This window comes from Anas acuta, chromosome 1 (genome assembly GCF_963932015.1).
Source record: "Anas acuta chromosome 1, bAnaAcu1.1, whole genome shotgun sequence".
In the NCBI taxonomy this organism is placed as follows: Eukaryota; Metazoa; Chordata; class Aves; order Anseriformes; family Anatidae; genus Anas; species Anas acuta.
Window position 1 is genome coordinate 139,287,813 of NC_088979.1, and position 18,502 is coordinate 139,306,314.

The 18,502-nt window shown below is 38.2% G+C and overlaps 1 protein-coding gene and 1 long non-coding RNA gene across 3 annotated transcripts in view; one reads left to right on the forward strand and one right to left on the reverse strand.

Annotated features, from left to right (window-relative positions):
- Positions 1-18,502, forward strand: part of RERG (RAS like estrogen regulated growth inhibitor) — a 109,833-nt gene that overhangs the window by 52,473 nt on the left and 38,858 nt on the right. The gene's annotated exons all lie outside the window — the stretch shown is intronic.
- On the reverse strand, positions 12,358-17,777 carry LOC137844062 (uncharacterized). Its single transcript, XR_011089793.1, has 3 exons — positions 17,395-17,777; positions 16,136-17,253; positions 12,358-14,268 (listed from the first exon to the last, which is right to left on the reverse strand). It is a non-coding gene; the product is annotated as an uncharacterized lncRNA (long non-coding RNA).

The window sequence follows — 18,502 nt, forward strand, 5'->3', positions numbered from 1 at the left end:
TCTTCCTGTGCAGTTGTCATAGTGCTTTTAAGGTACAATACTGTTAATTAAATCAAGCATAAGTCTTTCTAGGAGTATTATTATCTCTTGAATACCTGTGTGTTGTCTGATTAACAATGAATCAAGCTGCCTTTGTATTTCTTGGTAAATACTCTTTGACTCAGTCTGAAATTGCATATTGAATATGTAGCAATGTGCTTATGGATTTTAAGGGGTGCTTTGCTTTCAAAAGAAATGAGGAAACATTTGAGGATTTGGCCATCATGCATATGTCGGATATTCACAGACTGATGTTAACATAACACATTCATCTTCACGAGTTTGACAAGCAAATCATCTAAATGTGCTGTGACATGCATCCATAACTGAATGACTAAAATGCTCATTCTAACCTCAAATTACTCTAATTGATTGGTTCTTCTATCTATAATTCAAGAAAATGGCTCTGCTTTCAGGAATGACATCTGAAAACCAGGAGAGTGATACCCATGTACCTGATTTTCAGATTGTCTAAGCTACTGTTCTGATGACCTCTGAAGCAAAGTCATGAACCTGCTATTTCATGGTGATGCTGGATGATGTGAACTGCAATTAATGCTGTCAGAGGAAGCAGACAGTTCTGTTCATAGACTGCCACTTAGTCATGAAGCTTTTGCAGCTGCACAGTAAATAACTCTCAAGCATGCTTTTGGAGGTTAATTGTCCACCACAATAATTTTTCAGACATCACATTATGTACACAATCCTTGATGTACCTAGGTCTGCATGCACTCTGCATATATATATTTACCCACAGAACCCATAACTCAGATTCAGGTAGGCCAATTCAGTTAGAGCTGCAAAGCACTCTCAAGCCAAAATGCACTAATTTTATTGGAGTGTGGAAGGGGGGATTCACAATTGCATGTAGCTGTTTTTGTTTTGTTCTGTTTTTGTTTCAGGCAAAGTTGCCATCTCTGACCTTGATATATCAAACTTCTCGAAGCTTAGGGCTGCTCTGATTTTTTTTCTGTTTCTCAGTTTCCAGTTCAGGATGCTACATTTTTTGTAGAAAGCATGGATTTAAAAAGTAAAGCATATGTAAAAATGAGCTGGTAGTTAATGACAAACTGCAGTGAACACAAGTGTTTTAGGTAATTTGATAACAACGTTCCCATTCCTTTACTGAGCTAATACTACATAATATATCTGGTTCATTTTATGCACGTAATGATATAAACATAAATATGTGGTTCAGTAAGATGTTTAGGAAAACACAGTGCTTTGCCACAGTGATTGCCACTGTCTGGCGTTTCACTGCTGTCTCCTTTTATTTGTAACATAATTATTTCAGGAGATGCCACTTCATGTCATTTTGCAAATGCCTTTAGTTAGGAGTGACACAAGGGCTTTCCAGTGGAGTGGGAACAGCATGGAGGAAAGCCTGAATGCCTTTAGGGACCTAGAATCCCAGATGTGGATCACAGTACACTCCTGCCACCAAAAATAGGGGATAGGTCATCAAGTGGAAAGAAAGAGTGCAGCTGACATATTTAGTACAATTCAAAAATTAAGCACTTAATTTTTTTTCAGGTTAGTAAAGCCTGAAATATGTTTATACCTTTTACAGAATGATATCAAATCAGCAATGGAAAAGCTGTTTCCATTCATACTGTGTTTTCAGAAACAATTTTCTCCTTTCTTTTGGACCAGGCTGCTTGCTGACTTGACAAATGGCTTGAGTCTTCCTCAAGCTGCCTCTTCCAGCTATTTTGCTTACAAATCTTCTCACTTTTCTTCCTCTCCTCCTGTCCCCAGAAAGACACTGTACCATACCTCTTCCATCCCCACCTGGCTGTGGGAAGTTGCTCAGTTCCATTTACTCCCCATATTCTGCTGAAAAAAGGCTTCCCTATTCTTTCCCCTCTAACATGTATGCATGTAAGTCCTAAGTGGGAATTTTATTTATTTATTTTCCCTTTGATTAAGGAAGCTTTGCCATTACTTGCTGAGTTCCCGGGTTCACACACAGTCAGATAACACAGTGATAGCAGCTGTCATAACTGCCCCTCTGCTAGAAGCTGCAAAAGGCTCTGTGCATTATGCTCCCAGTACGTTGTGAATGTGGCTGGCTTATAACATCAAATGCAGCACCTAAACAGCCTGTCTTTGATGTCCACGTTTACCATGGTCTGGAGCAACACTCACAGTCAAATGCTGTCTCCCAGCTGAAGGAAACTACACTAATGTGAGGGTTTTCAATTGTAGGACTGCACGCAGGGTGAAACTGCATGCTGTCTTCTCATGTTCCTCTGAGCCAGGTAACCAGATTATCAGAGAGGAATGTTAGGGTGGATCTCCAGATACTTCTGGCTGTCCTGAGGAGGCATCCATCATCATCTCATCTGTGCAGGGCCTGGCTGCTTGCTTACCTCTTGGAAAGAGAAGAGGCAGGCAGAGGGAGTGATAAAGGCAAACAGCCCTGCTTCTCAAGGCAGCAGCCACATCCTAGGACATTCCTTCATCAGCTGCCTTGCCCCAGGTCTGTCTGCAAGGCAAAACTTGAGCACCATGAAAGGGTAATAGCAATATACTAGAAAACCTGATTTTCTGACTTTGTTCCTGCAGATGAGAAAAGGAAAAAAAAAATTAAAAAAAAGGAGTGAAACAAAAGCTCTGCAGCCATTTCAATGGGATATCTCTGTTGCATTCAGACCTAGCAATCAGTTTTTTTTCATGCATAGGCACACATCACTGCACCGGTTTTCACAAAACACCAGATGCTGGGCTGAATTGCTTCACGGAATCCATTAGCAATTCAGGAGATTTAGGAGGCTCTGATAAGAGTGTGTACAGCAGCTCTGTAAATTGTCTCATTACACATCAATAAATGTTGAAGTAAGTAGGAGCTTTCATCTACATTTAATTTCTTCTCAAATACGTAAAATGGTTGAACATCTTCATTCTTCTGAATAATAAAACTGTTGGTTTAAACCTTGCAAAAATCGTTAGGTTAATTCACTGTCCTTCACTGAAGAGGCAGTTCTAAAGTTTTTTTAAAAAAATGCTTGTTTTTTGTTTGTTTGTTTTTTGGCATCAAAGTTTTGGAGACTGCTGATGACAATTTTTTTTATTGTGGTTTAAAATAGGTATTACTTACAATATACCTGATGCTTTTGTCAAAAGCTTCTTTTGATTATGCTGTATCAGCAAAAATAAGTAATAATTCCACCTGAAGCTGATAAGTTAAAAATATAAATTTAGAGAGTGGTTGTGTTTAACCATTTTCCCCTTGCTTTGTTAATTACTCTGCCGTGCTTAATAGATCCTTCCTAAGTCATGCTGGAGCCTCTCATTGGAACCAGTCCCTTTGGTGGAAACACTCTTGGCCCCCTTTCAATGGAAGCAGCATCATGATAAAATATTTACAATAAATTCAAATTAGCCAGTAGTAACTGGACAGAAAGTGACAACACATTTCCATGCTGCGTTCTCCATATTACAGTTTTGTTGAATCCGTTGTGCTGTCTGATGCCATTTGAAGGCACTCACTTCTGTGAAGAACAGAGCTGGAGAACGCCAGAATCCTGGTAATGTAACAGGGCTACAGCTGTATCGTTCCACAAACCCAGCTTAGAGCAGTGGCCAGAGTGAAAGAGGGAAGGATGGGAAGGATGAGTAGGCCAGGATAGGATAGTACAAACAGGGTGCCTGCATCAGGTTTCCCACTGTGTTAAACTCGGTGGGGTACTAGGAATACCAAGTGTTCTGCAGTAAGCCTGCCATCACTTGGCAAGAAGAACAGAACCCAGATCAGAAATATGTGTGAAAGGAGGCTAAAATATTAAAGTAAATTTTTCAAGAAAATCACATTTGGTGGATGTGCATTTCCCACCCTGTGATCTAAGTTTGTAGCCTGCTAAGGTTTGAGGATTTTGTGTTTTTTGTTTGGCTTTGCGGTTTTGTTTTGGTTTGGATTTTGCTGTTTTGTTTTGATTCTTAAAAATTATGGTGGGTTTGGATATTTGCCAGCAGGCTTTTCTAAGTAACTTTGTTAGCTTGATGGCAGAGGCTAAAATTTGCAGCTTTTAATAGCTGAAATGTTCCAGTATGCTCAAGTGATTTAAGTGCTTCAGAAATTGTTACCCTAATTCCTTGAGAGTGAAATGTGAAACTTTAAAAGTCACTTATAAGAGAAGAAATTACAGCAAATATGCATGTGAATAACATCATTTACAGTTAAAGGATAACTAAACATTTCTAGAGATAGATATAAACCAGAACAATTAGATCCAAATATAATCAGCCTTTCAGACAGACTGAGATCTGGTTACAATCTTTATAGCTGAAGCTTCTTTCTAAATATCTCTGAAAGGAATGTACAACTCTCACTGTAATATCTGAGTCACCTTTCAGCTAAGGGAGTACAGATGTTTAGAACAGTTCAGCACTGTCAAATAATTTTGGTTATTGGTTAATGGTCCGCTCCCAGATCTGGTTCTTTGTTTTCTTTTCTCCATCACATAGGATGGAGAAAAAACATTGGCTTCCTCTGCTCCCCTCCAAGCATGATTATGGGAACAGTTTGCTCTGCATACTGTTCCTATAGATGAAGAATAAAGCATCATTCTTGAACACCTCCCCATCAGCTCTGCAGTCTCAAAGACCCTTAAGCATTCTCCTGTAACTCATGCAATATCCACCTGTGCTCTTGTACTGTGGAAGTTGAAAAGTCCAGAAAGTAACAGTCTGAAATTAATCAAATAGTTTACAACAGAATTTCATTGAATCAATTATTTCTACTGATAAACTGGAGGAAGTATGTGGACACACAGTATTCTACACAGTAAAAACTTGTTGAGCAGATTGGAAGAAACAGATTACAATTATAGATACAAAAGAAGAGGTGACATTGTGGCATTTGGCCATGAAGCTGTACCCGTCTATGTTAGAGATTAGAGAATTATGTTTAGTTATTTTAATAAGCTATTTCTCATCATGCATAAATTTATGCTGATCAGTAATTAAAGTAGCTGTAGTATGAATCTCTGCAGTTTTTCTTTAAACAAACTTAACAATATTTTGTTGCGTATTCATTTCTCTCTCTTCACAACACTGTGCCAAATATAATAAAAGAAACCCTGTGGGAAACCAGGTGTGAAACTATTCACATCCAACGATAAACAACTGATTTAGTGGTTACAGCTCACTAGGTGTCATTTCAAAAGATTTCTGTCTCAGTTGTTGGTAAAGACGTTAGAGAAGCAAGCTGCACCTTGTGTCTGTTCATGGAAGAAAGACCACACAGTGGTCTCAAAGATAAGACAATTAATCTGTAATGACAATGTTTATTATCAACAGTAAAATGAGCAGTGATCTCACATCAGGGGAAGAAAAGACTCTTAACTGCAATTTTATCCTAATTTGGCTGAAATGATTAGAATAAATCAACGAGACTTTAGAATAGACTGATATGCTTTATGTGAGTGCTAGTATAGCAAGAATTGAGAGAAACACTGCCAAAAGCAGTAGTTTATCCCTTTGAAAATAGGAAGCTTCCAAGGCATCTTAGAAGGTATTATTAATGGAGTGTGTTTAAGAAAAAAATAACTGGGGCTTGGGGGAAATCTCAGGAAATAACATGACTGTTCATATTTGTAATTCTTCTGCTGGTTTGTTTTTATTTAATGGCTGTCAGAATTAGATAATGAAAATATTCTACTTCATAACGGAAAATTAATATGCGTCTATTAGGTAAAAGTTTGGACTATTGTGCAAGGTAATTAAAAGTGTCATTGAAAGAAAAGTAACTGAGGACCAACAGACCTGTGTTTTTCATCTGGTGAAGAAAGAATGTTCCCCAATATTCTGGATTGGGGGAAAAAAAAAAAAAAGCATAACAATTCTATGGATTCTTTTTAAAGCATTTTTTTAAATGGAAAAGTTATTCTAAAGATTATTCATAGTTGTACAGCATGCCTGATTTATAGCCCACACAGGACATCATAAGAAAGCAGGGCCAAATCCAGAGCAAGCATAAATCAGCTGTTAGTTTAAATAGAGCTTTGGACTAGCTGAGAAACTCATCCTTATTCCACTATATGAGTAGTAAAAGCAGCATGTCTCATTTCTTTCTGAATTAGCGCTCACTCTTGTAAAGGTTCTACACAACTTAAAAGTCCCTTATTATTCATAGAAGAAAGGCTTGTAATAATATACGTTATTAAAAGATAGGGGGGAAACAAATTCTGTAGGTCAGAACCTGCCATTGCTTGAAAAAGCACAAAGTCCATCTTCACTGAATTTGGATGATTTTCCTTAAGAAGTGAAGCCAGGGAAGACAGATGAGTCACTGGCTGAAGAGTTATTGTATAATAATAAATATTGTAGAAGACAGAGAATCACCTTTTTACTGAACATTTCAGACGTTTAAAGATATATCACCCCTGCCTTGACATTTAACTGGGGCAGAAGAACCCACTCCCGCTCAGTTATCTGGGAAACCTCATTAAGCCAAATTCTGCTCCTTGAGGCATTTCCAGCAGCTGGTGAAAGACCATATGGATCCCTGCATGCATCTTATAAGGCCTAGTGTTCTACAAGTGCGTTACCACTAAGTAATAAAAAGATCACATCATTTTGCACTTTACAAATAGGGAAATGAAGACACACAGACATTATGGTCTTCTCCCACAGTGTGGCAGAAGCAAAGAAAGAGGGTGCCTTAAGTCAGAGGCCACTGTTCCACCTTCAGATTGTGCTGCTGGTGTTCATAAATGTTCATTCGTTTCATATTAAAAATGTGCTATAGTGAAGGCAGTAGTAGCATTAATATATTTTTTTTTCCTTTGCATTTTATTGCACACTAGGCAAAACAGGGAAATGCTCTGTCATCTGTTTGATGGATTACCTCTGCTGCCTGGTATGGAGTCCAGACAAGTTAACAATATCTGGGACTAAGCAGACTTTTGCACTGCGGAAGTGTCTTCAAGAGTAACGATCACCCTAACATGGAGAAACCATGTAAGGGTGATCACCTTTACATCAGCATGAGGCAAAGCATGTTTCAAGCGCTCACTTCTATACTGTAGAAAACATTCCTCCCATGGAACACACAGGTCACATTGCAAATTTAATAATTTAATCTATAGTTTTTACTCTCCTGCAGTAAGCATTTTTTTTGCCATGAAATCTCTTCAGTCCTGCTCTGATTTCTCTGTTGTGGTCTAAGGAAAGCAGTGCTTGGCTTTCTGCATAGTTTACCTTGGTCTTTCAGAACTAGGTGCCTTCCTCATGTCACCATAAAGCATATTCTTACATTGCTTGGCATAGTCCAACAGCAGTACCTCAGCCCTTCCATGTAGACTAGGGTTATGCTCCCCTCTATGGCAAACAGACCATCCATCCTGTCTGTTGCATGTTTAAACCTTTTGTGTTAAACCAGAGATTTAGTTGTTTGATTTCTTTTTGAGTTTCTTTACTTTCAATGACAAAACAAAAAATTATAAAAGAGATCCCAACTCTACTGTAAATGCTTAAAAAAAAAAAAAAAACCTTCTTCAACATAGCCAGCATAGATGCTTCCCATTAACACTTCAAAAACACTGCTTTTTCTGATGCCATTTTTTTTGTTTGTTTGATTTTTTTAAAAAATCTGAATAGGAAGGATGGTAACTGCAGCCTTCAAAGTACATTCTTTCCTTCAGATACAAATGATGTAATCTGACACAAAATAGAGCTGAAAAATGAATTGACTTGGCTGAGATGAGCTAAAAAATTGTGATGGATGTTTACTGAGCACAAGCAAACACTGTAGGCCAGATTCTGTCCTTATTCTGTATGATAAATGATTGGTAATGGAAGCAAATAAAACTGTAACATATCTTCATGCTTGCAGGGGTGTAAGAAAGGAGGAGATCCGCTGAATAAAAACAGTACTTTAAAAGGAAAACCAAATGAAGGAACATTATCCAAGTGGGGATTCACTAGTATAAAATTGGAGGAACCTAATGATAAAAAAGCTCTATGAAATTTGAAAATACAGAAAGTACTTCTTCACAGAAATACATCTCCACTGTATATTTCATTATGCCCCTGGGAGTTGCTTATGTATATCATCTGCATAGAAGGGAATGGATTTCATCTTTGGAATATTTTGCTGCTAGCTGGGAAATCAACAAAATGTTCATAAACAGTATCTTAGAGGAGCTACTAAATGCATTTCTCATTCCCTGGAGGAAGCGTTTCTAGTGGCAGCAGGCAACGCTAACTCTATTTTCTACCTTGTCTGCCTTTCAACTAAAAGTGAACTGTAAAGTTTGTGCTAGGAGCTAACAACTGGTATGTGGGAAAGCAGTAACAAGATTATATTCATTTTCATCCTTGGTTGAGATTTATTCCACATGGCTGTTGGTCAAAAGTTTTTTCCCATCCAAATGCATCTGGAGATAAGCCAGGATACTTGAGACTCATTACAGCTTGTAGAGATGGGTCTGCTGCCTATATTACATCCTAACTTGATCCAACTGGAATTTATGACGTGGATTTGAGCATAGAGATTGATATGTCTTCTCCAGGTTGCCTGGTACAATCAGTTCATTTGAGTAAATGCACCTCAGGAGAGAACAGCCACAAAGCAGGGGGATCAGGGTAAGACCACACCCAGTAGAACTCACTCTCTGCCCCAGCTCCATCCCTAGTTCCACCAGCTGCAGGACAAAGATTCAGATCAGTGGCAAGCCATTGCCTTCCTCCAGCTTGAAGCCTCACTTAACTCTTGGAATAGTTCTGTGAATGGCAATCAGGCCATCACTGTGATTGTGCTCGAGCCTATTGTGAAGATAAGACCATAGTTCTTGGCTCCACCGTGCAGCAGCAGTATGCTGCTAGTTGGGTGGTGTGTGGCTCTGCAGTTCCTGGTATGTCAGGTCTGTGGGACAACAGGTCAAACGGCACCCTCAAGCCCAGAAAAGTTCCTTGCTGGCTTGTGAGACTCAAAGGGATGTAGTAGACAGTGGCTTTAAATTGTTTGTGTTCACTGTATTATAGCAAACATAAAGGCAATAATTGCTTCCCTGAGGTAATATCAACTGCCCTAACAGCACAAGAAATTTGATCAGCCCATTTCCTGGTTTTGGCCACAGCTCATGAAAACACAAATATCAAATGCAGAGCCTGGATGAAAGAGCCTTTCTGTTCTATCTACACTTCTATTTCTAGTTCTTCATAGTTTATAAATAACACATTAAATATATATATACATATATATATACATATATATATATATATATATATATATATATATATATATATATATATATATAAAATCTTTGAGACTGGAATTGCTCAGGAGTTTCTCTAACTAAAAGGCGAGTGCTATTACAGTACCTGGGGAGATGGGGAAGCAATTTTTTTTTTTTTGAGTCACAACTGTGTTTTTGAAACGTGTAAAACTGAAAATATGTTCTTATGAAAACATATATACATATACTTTGAGTTTGATCCTTTCCCTGGAGAAGTATTCAATAGCTTCAGTGATTTCCATGGACTTATGTCAAATTATATGAGGTGAATATTTGCTCCAGACCATTTTGCAGTCATGAACATCAGCAACATGACAAAGATTTCAGCATATTTCTGAAACAAAGGCCAGTGTTACTGGTAGACTAGTGGCAAAACATCATTCATAAATAAAAAGGTCACAAGTGACTGAACGGGATGCAAATGAAATATTTCACCCGTTTGAAGCTTCATTCTGCAATCGATTTAATTGCATTTATCAGCCACATTTGCCTAACCTTTCCAAAGGTCTTTCTCTCAGAACACAGACTTTAAGCAGTATCGGAAAAAAAAAAAAAAAAAGAGTCTTTTTTTGGGAACCTCAGAAAAACAGAGCCCTTCTCAGTCTCTAAGCATGGGTATACGCTTGACAGACAGACCACTGTTGTATGAGGGAACTGAAGGCTTGACAGATACCTCAGACCAAAGATACTGACCCAAACAGAAGATGATGTAATACCCATGTGTAAGTACAGGTAGTAGCATTAGAGATACAAGTAGCAGCAAACTATCTCAGTAATTACTGATGAAGTTTTGATGCCACACACACCTACTGTGTGAGCATGTACAGACTAGACATGTGAAGTCTGACCTAATCCAGAACACAGTGGCATCCTTGGAAAGCTTGGAAAGAAGCTCCAAAGAAAATTAAGTGAAAGAGATGTAATCTTATAGCATCAAGCGTGAAATAACTGAATTCTTGACTTCCTAATCATTCCTACCTTAGGCAATGAAAACAAGTTTATACTTCAGGGTCAGAAGGAAAATTTATGAGAATTATGGAAATTGATCATGATGTTTTATTTGTCTGCTATGTGCAGGAATTTCTCAGAATTCAGATTAGTCTTTTTTGTCAGACATGAACAAGGTCTACTTATTGAATTAGAGCGGAAACTTTTAAGCCTGCTTTCCCAAGATAAAGAACTGTAACATAAGCAAGAGCAGTTTTACTTAGTGGTCAAAAAAAAATATCTAATGCCCTGATTTGTGTTGGAAGAGAGGTGAAATTCTTTACTTGCACAACACAATCCACAATGTAACACTTCTAAATCAATTACAAAAAAAATGAACTTTTGTACTATGTATTTTCCCCCTCTTTCTCCAAACTGTTAGTGAGCAAATATGAATGGACAGCACTAGAATCAAATATTAGTAGGGATAACCCCACATATTTTTTACAGTTATTCCTGTTCCCCAGCTGACCTGCTCTGCTTTATGTCAATGTCTATTTTAAGGGAGTAGGAACTGTCTTTTTGTACTGTGGTTTATGTAGTGTCACAAATGTTGATAGTGATCTCTTGCAGCAAAGGTTTCTGTTTGATCTCACCAGTACAAGAGTGGGTATGTTATTTTCATCAGGGTCTTTCCAGTCACTTGATTCATCAGTTTTCTACAAAGCAGGATTGTAACTGGGCTGTGAGGAAGGGAAATTGTACAGGCAGAGTAAGATTTAGCAATTCCTTTATTTCCTGTAAGAGAGACTAGCTAGAGGTTGGCTTGTAATATTTTCTTTTTACTTAAAAAACACATTCCCTTCCAAACAAAGCAATCAAGTTTTCCCATACACAGCCAGTTTTCCCATCCAGTTTGTAAAGTCTTTAATAGGTGAGCTTATCTTTTACCTCCTCCCTCTTTAGTTTTCCACTAATTCTGTAATAGGGTAACCTTGTTCTGAGAGTAAATACCTATCTATCCCACAGATAATTAATGTCCTCAACACACTAGTACATCTTCATTTTTCACACTACTGTTGCTATCCCACTAGTCACTCAAAGAGCAAAATTAATGAGAAGAAGTGTCTCTGAGCAATTTAAGCTGCGGCAGATAAACTGTGGATGTTAGACTCTCAGAGATTGTCCCAAGCTGATGTTATAACCTTGTTCGGTCATTACATCTGGTGATATGCAAGCTATCCCAAAGCAATACCCAGAGAAACAGTTTAGTTTTGGCTCATGCAGTAGGATTATGAATCTGTAACACCACCACTGTCACAGGTGGGTATTCTCCTAAGTGGGCTCTAACTCACTTGTCATTTGCATTTCTGTAAGGAGGAAAACCCTTAGGGACGTAAATCAAAGGTATTAGTGGGAAGAGACTCATATTCATCTGCAGGAAGAAAGCAAGCAAATAAAGAGTAAAAATGCCAGTGGCCTCCTATTACAACACCTGCCTCAAAGGATCACTTGAGCATTATTATTGGGCCATAGTTATTCCCAAGTTATTCAGCTGCTTATGGGTGTGAATTTAGTTGTGAGATCCCTTTATGAAGCCCCCTGTGGGAGAGATGTTGAGAGAAACTAAAGGTAGGACTCTAGCAAAAAGCAAAATTTAACGTGCCTACTAGCTCAGGTTTATATGAGATGTCTATGCTCTTCATGACCAGCCAGGGCTCTACAAAACTGCTTAAACAGTAATCTAGTGCCATCTGAGATGCCATGCCTGAGACAGGCACAGGAGACTGTTAGGTGAGACAGGACCCATCAAACACCAATGCTTTTCTAAGGTGTGGTCACAGCCACATAATGTACAATAAGAAATTTTTAATGCCACTTCACGCTTACATTCAGCCAACTGATTTGAGCGCTAAGGCTTTCCACTGCTCCTTATGCAGGCAGCAAAGCAGTGAGCACAGCTCAGAAAATAAGTGGTACCAGTCACCAAAGATTGGAGCAAACAGCACTTTTTTTTTTAAACAGTTTTTCCAAGACAACATTTTTCCTGACAAATTGCCTCCCTGCAACTGCCCCCAAAAGTAAAGCAGAAACTGTGTACCTCTGTGCCCCATGCTTTTCCTGTTTTCCTACCCTTTTAGACCATTTCTGACAGACATGTCTGTGCTCAAGTCCAGCTTAAGGTCTAGAATACAATTTGATAACTTGGGATATTGAATTGTGACAACTAGCCAACTTATTTTCCTCACTCAATTCCCATCCCTCGTTCTCTTTGACTTTCTCAGATATTCCTTTTGATATCATCACAGGCTGCATTTAAGTAGCAAAGACATTTTGACATTACTCAGGAGGAACAGCATCATTAAGCTAGTGCTTTATAGCCCACAAGTGCTTCAGAACCTACAGGCATGGTTGTTTGCTGTGCAACAGGTCCCTTGTGTCTAATCTCCCAAGTAAATATATGATTCATTCATCCTACAACAGTGTGGGACCATAAATATCAGAACTTTAATCGCTTAACAGCAGGCCATGTTCATGTGTGGTTGATGAATACAAGTCTCTGGAGAGTAAACACTCAGGCCCCAAACAACCCAAGCCTGAAACCCAGAATAAAGAGCTTTGTTGTTTTTGAGAATTTCATGGGACAAGGTAGACGTTGTAGTCAGTAGATCAAGAGTAGTCCCTGCTGAGACTTATGCTATCTAACTTTAGAAACAAAAATATACAAAAAGTATTAACTAATTTTTGTTGTTGTTCCTGTCTTAGTATCCTTTTAAGGCCAAAAATGTATTCATTGTGTCATGAACTGTTTCCAGTCAAAATATGCTTGACAGATTCTAATTAATACATTCAAAGGGACAGTTTTAGTACAGTTTCCCAGACACTTCTATAGCAATTGTATTTCAAGGGAGCAATAAAACCATAGGGAGTTTTGCACTATAGGAACACTTAGTTGTTTATCTGGACTCAAGGTTACTTTGGCATTACATATTCTTTCCTGGTAGAAGAAAGTGAATTTAAGGAGGAAAACACCAAGCACCTTTCAGCTGGGAGACTTCATCATGCTAGAGGTTTTTTGTTTGTTTGGTTGGTTTTTTAAACAAAACAAATAGAGTGGTCTTAGCAGAGCTCAGAGTTCAAGGACACATACATGTTCTTTTACATTCGTTTAATTTCCATTTAAATTATTTGCTACTATGGTGCAAGTCAAATATAGTATAGAGATATCATTACAGAAGTGCCACTAGGGACTCTAGCATTACAGGTGTATTGACGATTCCACTTAAAGCGGAATTAAAATTCTGCTAGTTCACAAATTAGTGATAACTTTGGAAACCAAATTCTAACACAATAGCTCTTCAGGGACAATGTGGAGGAGGAAAAGCATTTTCATTTGGCTTTGAAAATCTCACTTGTTTTCTTGGCCCCTGTTTGCTTACAGCCACTTAAAACCTAGCACTTACATACAATGTACACTCACAGTCTAGTTCAAATCTCAGGATACTTGGCACATTTCAAACTTTTAATCACAGCCACTGATCATTGTTCTTCATAACCTAATTTAGTTCTGCAAACAAAAGACAATTAAAATGTCAAGCTTCATCAATTGCATTGATTTTCCAGAGCTGCCTCACACTTGGCTGCAGCTCAGATTGGGATGTCTCCCTACAGAGTCTGCTCCTTTCTTGCATAATCCAGCTCTCAGGACCAGTCTACAGAAGCAGAAACTCCCAGACTGAAAGACTTGCACATGATTCCTGGTTATGTCCTAAGGGTGAAATAGGAGTAACTTTCCAGCAAATGCTCAAGCTCTGCTGCTTAAAAATACAGTTCTATACTGTAGGAGCTGTCAGTCCTCTACTCCCACTAGTACCAGCAATGCAGCTTCTCCTGGTGATGAATTCTCTGCAGTGTAACAGCTTTTTGAGCTTCAATTTCAACTAGAATCTGTGCTTTAATGGCAGCTGAAGCCCACAGCAGGGGAACCAAGTCTTTAAAGATGGACAGATTTCATCCTCTTCAAACCTTCGTATATTGGAAGAGAAGTATACACGTGTGCCTTAGGTTTGTGAGAAAATGTTGATAAATGAGTGCATTAGACAGGTCTAGGATCTAACATAGCTACCACGATAATAAAGTTATTTTGCACAATAACACATCCTTACCATCATTCCTAAATACTAATCACTTGACTGCTTCAGTCATGCCTGAACTAATAATTAAGCTTTAGTATTATTTTTTTTTTTTAAATCAAAATAATATTTCTTCAGTACAGTATTTTTAACACACTACAGAAAAGCAAAGTTCACACCTGAGTCTACCCAGTGTGGGATAAAAACAATAAGCACAGATGAGGAGCAAGAGAGAGCATATAATTATGAAGAAAAAAAAGTAACATCTAGTCAGTGCTTCCTGTTTCTCTCATGTTTCAATGTTACAACATCACTCTGGAAAGATGAACAGCTGGTACAGATAATTTAGAACAAAATAAAGGGAAATAATACTCAGAACAGCAGCTGGTTAACCTGCATACTGCACATCCATAGAATATAATCACAATTTTCTTTCTCAAAAGCATGAAATGGTTTATAGTCTTCAATAAAGATCTGTAATTATAGGTACTAGGATATTGGAGGGTTTTATGAAAGAATACTGATTTATACTTGTAGAGAAGCACTGTCAAGACTGAGGTCTGTTTTTTCATGGATATACATGCTGGGCTCACGCTGACAGTAATGTCTAATCCACATCTTATAAGAAGCACCTGAGTGCACAGCATAAAAAAGGTACATAGGACTGACAGCACTGGTGGGTAGTTGGGAATGTTAAGCACCAGATGTCGAGTAAAATCAAGCAATACAGAATTTACAAGATCAAGTAATTGCATTAAACTAAAAGAAGGTAGATTTATATTAGATATAAGGAAGAAATGCTTCACTCAGAGGGTGATGAGGCCCCGGAACAGGCTGCCCAAAGAAGCTGTGGCTGTCCCATCCCTGGAGTGCTCAAGGCCAGGCTGGATGGGGCTTTGGGCAGCCTGGGCTGGCAGGAGGTATCCCTGCCCACGGCAGGGCATGGAAATTTTTGGTCTTTAAGTTTCCTTCCAACCCAAACCATTCAATGATTTTAAGTATATATTTACTCCTAACCCAACTCCAAAATAGATAGGACACTGTTTAGACAAATATGGAGAGGTCTTCGAACACACTTAACTAGAAATCAAATGGAACACCGGATGGCAAAAGTCCTCTGAATTTTTGGCATATCTTTCTTCTCATATACCTAGCAGTGTTTGTTGCTCTAAGTGAGGGGTAATGCTACAAGAGAATAATCTGACATCAAATTGAAAGAATACTTAATCTGATCAATTCCTGCTTTGAAATTCTGCAATGCTAGGAAAGCTTGCCAAATTAGTGTTCTTACATAGTAAAGCTGCGATTCATGATCTTGTACACTGAGCATTATTTAGTGCTGCATGTAGGTACCAGCACAGGGGTTGCATGTGCAGAAATAGGTTGTAACAAAGCATCAAGACATCTCCAGTAGCACAAAAAATCAGAATCTTAAGAGAACCATCTGTGAGGAAAGCATAGTATTTTCTTCTGGTCTCATTCAAAACAAACAAGAACAGAAGCAGATGAAGAACTAATGGAAAAAGTATGTTAACTGAACTATTTCAAACTTCAAAAGAAGTGCTGAGCAATTTCAGTTTACAAGGAAGCTTCAAGTAACCGAAACAAATAAACATTAATTTGGATGAAATCAAGATAGTATTCAAAGTGAATCTGAGTGCTGTTTTTTCTCAGCACATTTTACTTTATGAATGTAATATACTTTAGATATTATGAAAAAAATATAGGCAATAAAGTCTTAACTTTACAGAATAATTTCAGCCTATGCAGGAAAATGTCACATAGTAGCGTTACCTGATGGAATCCAGAACTGGAGATTTTTTTTTCCTGTGTCAACATTGAAGGTTGGCTTCCAGAGAGTTATGTTGCATCTGTGTACCTTCTATTTATCATGAAATGGTTTCTTCTAGTGAAGGTGTCATCTTGTAGAATTGTGGGTGAAAACAGAATTATCTAAGAGCAAATATCAGATATTTCTGTTAGCTTGCTTATATAGCTAAAAACATAACGTGGATAGAAGCTACATGCAAGTAATTGTGAAACACTGACTAGAAAACAGGAAACATTATTGGTTACTTATCAGTGATAAATTATCAGGACTGACAAAATTAACTTGAAGGATATTAGGTACATACACAGGAATTGGGAACTCAAAATTAACTCATATAAAATCGAGGTGATAGCTGAAGGAAGGTAACACAGGGACTAGCTGAGAAAACTGGAAAACAATACCAGAAGTGATTGGGAAGCTGCATTGAATTACAAAGGATACAGAAGTTGTAATGCAGTATGATTGTAAAGAACGTAGGTTTGGTGCAGAGAAGTTCATACCAGTGTAGGAAGATGGTAGTAAAAACCATCCAAAGTATAAAAGGTACTTCAGTACTTGAAACATGAATATATCTACATTAGGCTTCTTTTTATTAACATTAGGGCATACTGTTAGAAAAAATAGATATAGTGGAGGGAGCTGGAGCATAAGCAACAAAAAAGGATAGTGACTCAGTGGGTGAATACCTAATAAAACAATAAAAAATAAAGGAGATAAATAATCAGGAAAGCAGCAATATACTGTGCAAACCTAGAACTACCTTCTAAATCTTATTCTTGCAGAAACATACCTTTCTAGAGAAAACAAACCAGTAAGCTCTTTTTAGAATATTCTAAATGTTCTTAATTATAGTACAAACACCCCTACATTGTTTGCAAAAACCAAGTAAAGCAAAGAAATATGTCAGTAAACTAGTAACTACTATTTATTCAATTTATGTTTTGGACAAACAAGAAGAGTGTTTTAATATCAGTTTGTAAACATCTCCTTACCCAAACTACATCATCTACATGGAAGTCAGTTGAAAAGAAGCACGTTCAAAAAAAAAAAAAAAAAAAGCTGAAATTCAAAAGGAAAAACCCTTAAAAGTAGGATAAGTAGGAGTGAAAAAAGAAAAGTAAGAAACAAATATAAGTAGCTATTCAAACATTTTGTAATGTTTTAATTGATAAACAACGTTAGAAAATCATCAACTACAGAAAGACCAAAAATACATATCTACCCCACTCATTTTGTATAAACTCAGTTGTAGAATGGCAAATGGAAGATTTTAAACAAGGCTATCTGCCAAGAGAAGAGGAAGTCCCAGCTGTAACTAAATAGACTGACTCCTCTTCCTCTGCAAGCAGCACAAGAGCTCTTCGATACCTCTTAAGACTTCCCCTTATCTGTGGCTATTACAGTGAAGACCACCTGGCTCACTGCAAGATGAATTAGGAACAGAGGGAGGACTGGATATTTTTAGGATTTACGGCCTAAACTCCTTTCAGGTGTTTGCATGAAGAGGAAAATAAACAGTATGGGAGGAAAGAAGGAGCAACCCAGCCGAGGACCACCCTTCCCTCCCACGAGGGGAGTTTCCAGCCTGCTGCCTCCAGGCATCCTGGGGAGAGGAAAAGAGCAACAACTGCCCTCAGCTGTCCCTTTTGCTCTGCCAGAAGACAGGTGCTTACAATGCAAATTGCTGTACGCTCTCCTATAAAGGAGGTTAAAACGGACAATAATTTGCGTTTCAAATATGATGGCTATTAGCTTTGAATAAACCATACAAACTGTAAATGCTAGTTACATGTCCTCCTTACCACATCCACTCTCTTCCGGACTGGGACAGTTAGATCATGACAGAAGATGAGGATGTGCATCCTTTAGTCTTCTCAAGATGTTTTTTTAATTTCTGCATTTTTCTATTCCAACTGATATTGCTTGAGCAACTATTCAGTTTTCCTATTAGGATAAGCTAAGGATGAAGAATTTTGGGGATATGATGCAATCCTTTACACAAAGACAAATCAGCTGAGTAGTGATGTGTTTTCACAGCTTTCTCTGAGATAAACTTTTCCCTTGCTCTGCCCTCTTTCCTTTAGTGCATACTTCCAGAAGTCAGTGCAACTCTACCAGCTGCTCAAAATCAGAGATGAAGCTGCCCTTGCAAACGCCCTTTCCAGCCTGGCTGTTGCCCTTGCTGGCAGGACCAGCCAACTGCTCAGCTGGGGAGCTGCAGGAGATGTTGATCTGTCCCAGGCCTCAGTAGGCAGCGTCACATCAGAGGAATCCAGACTCTTCTTTCCAATTTACCTTGTTTTGGAAATCTTCTGAGTGTTATTAGATTC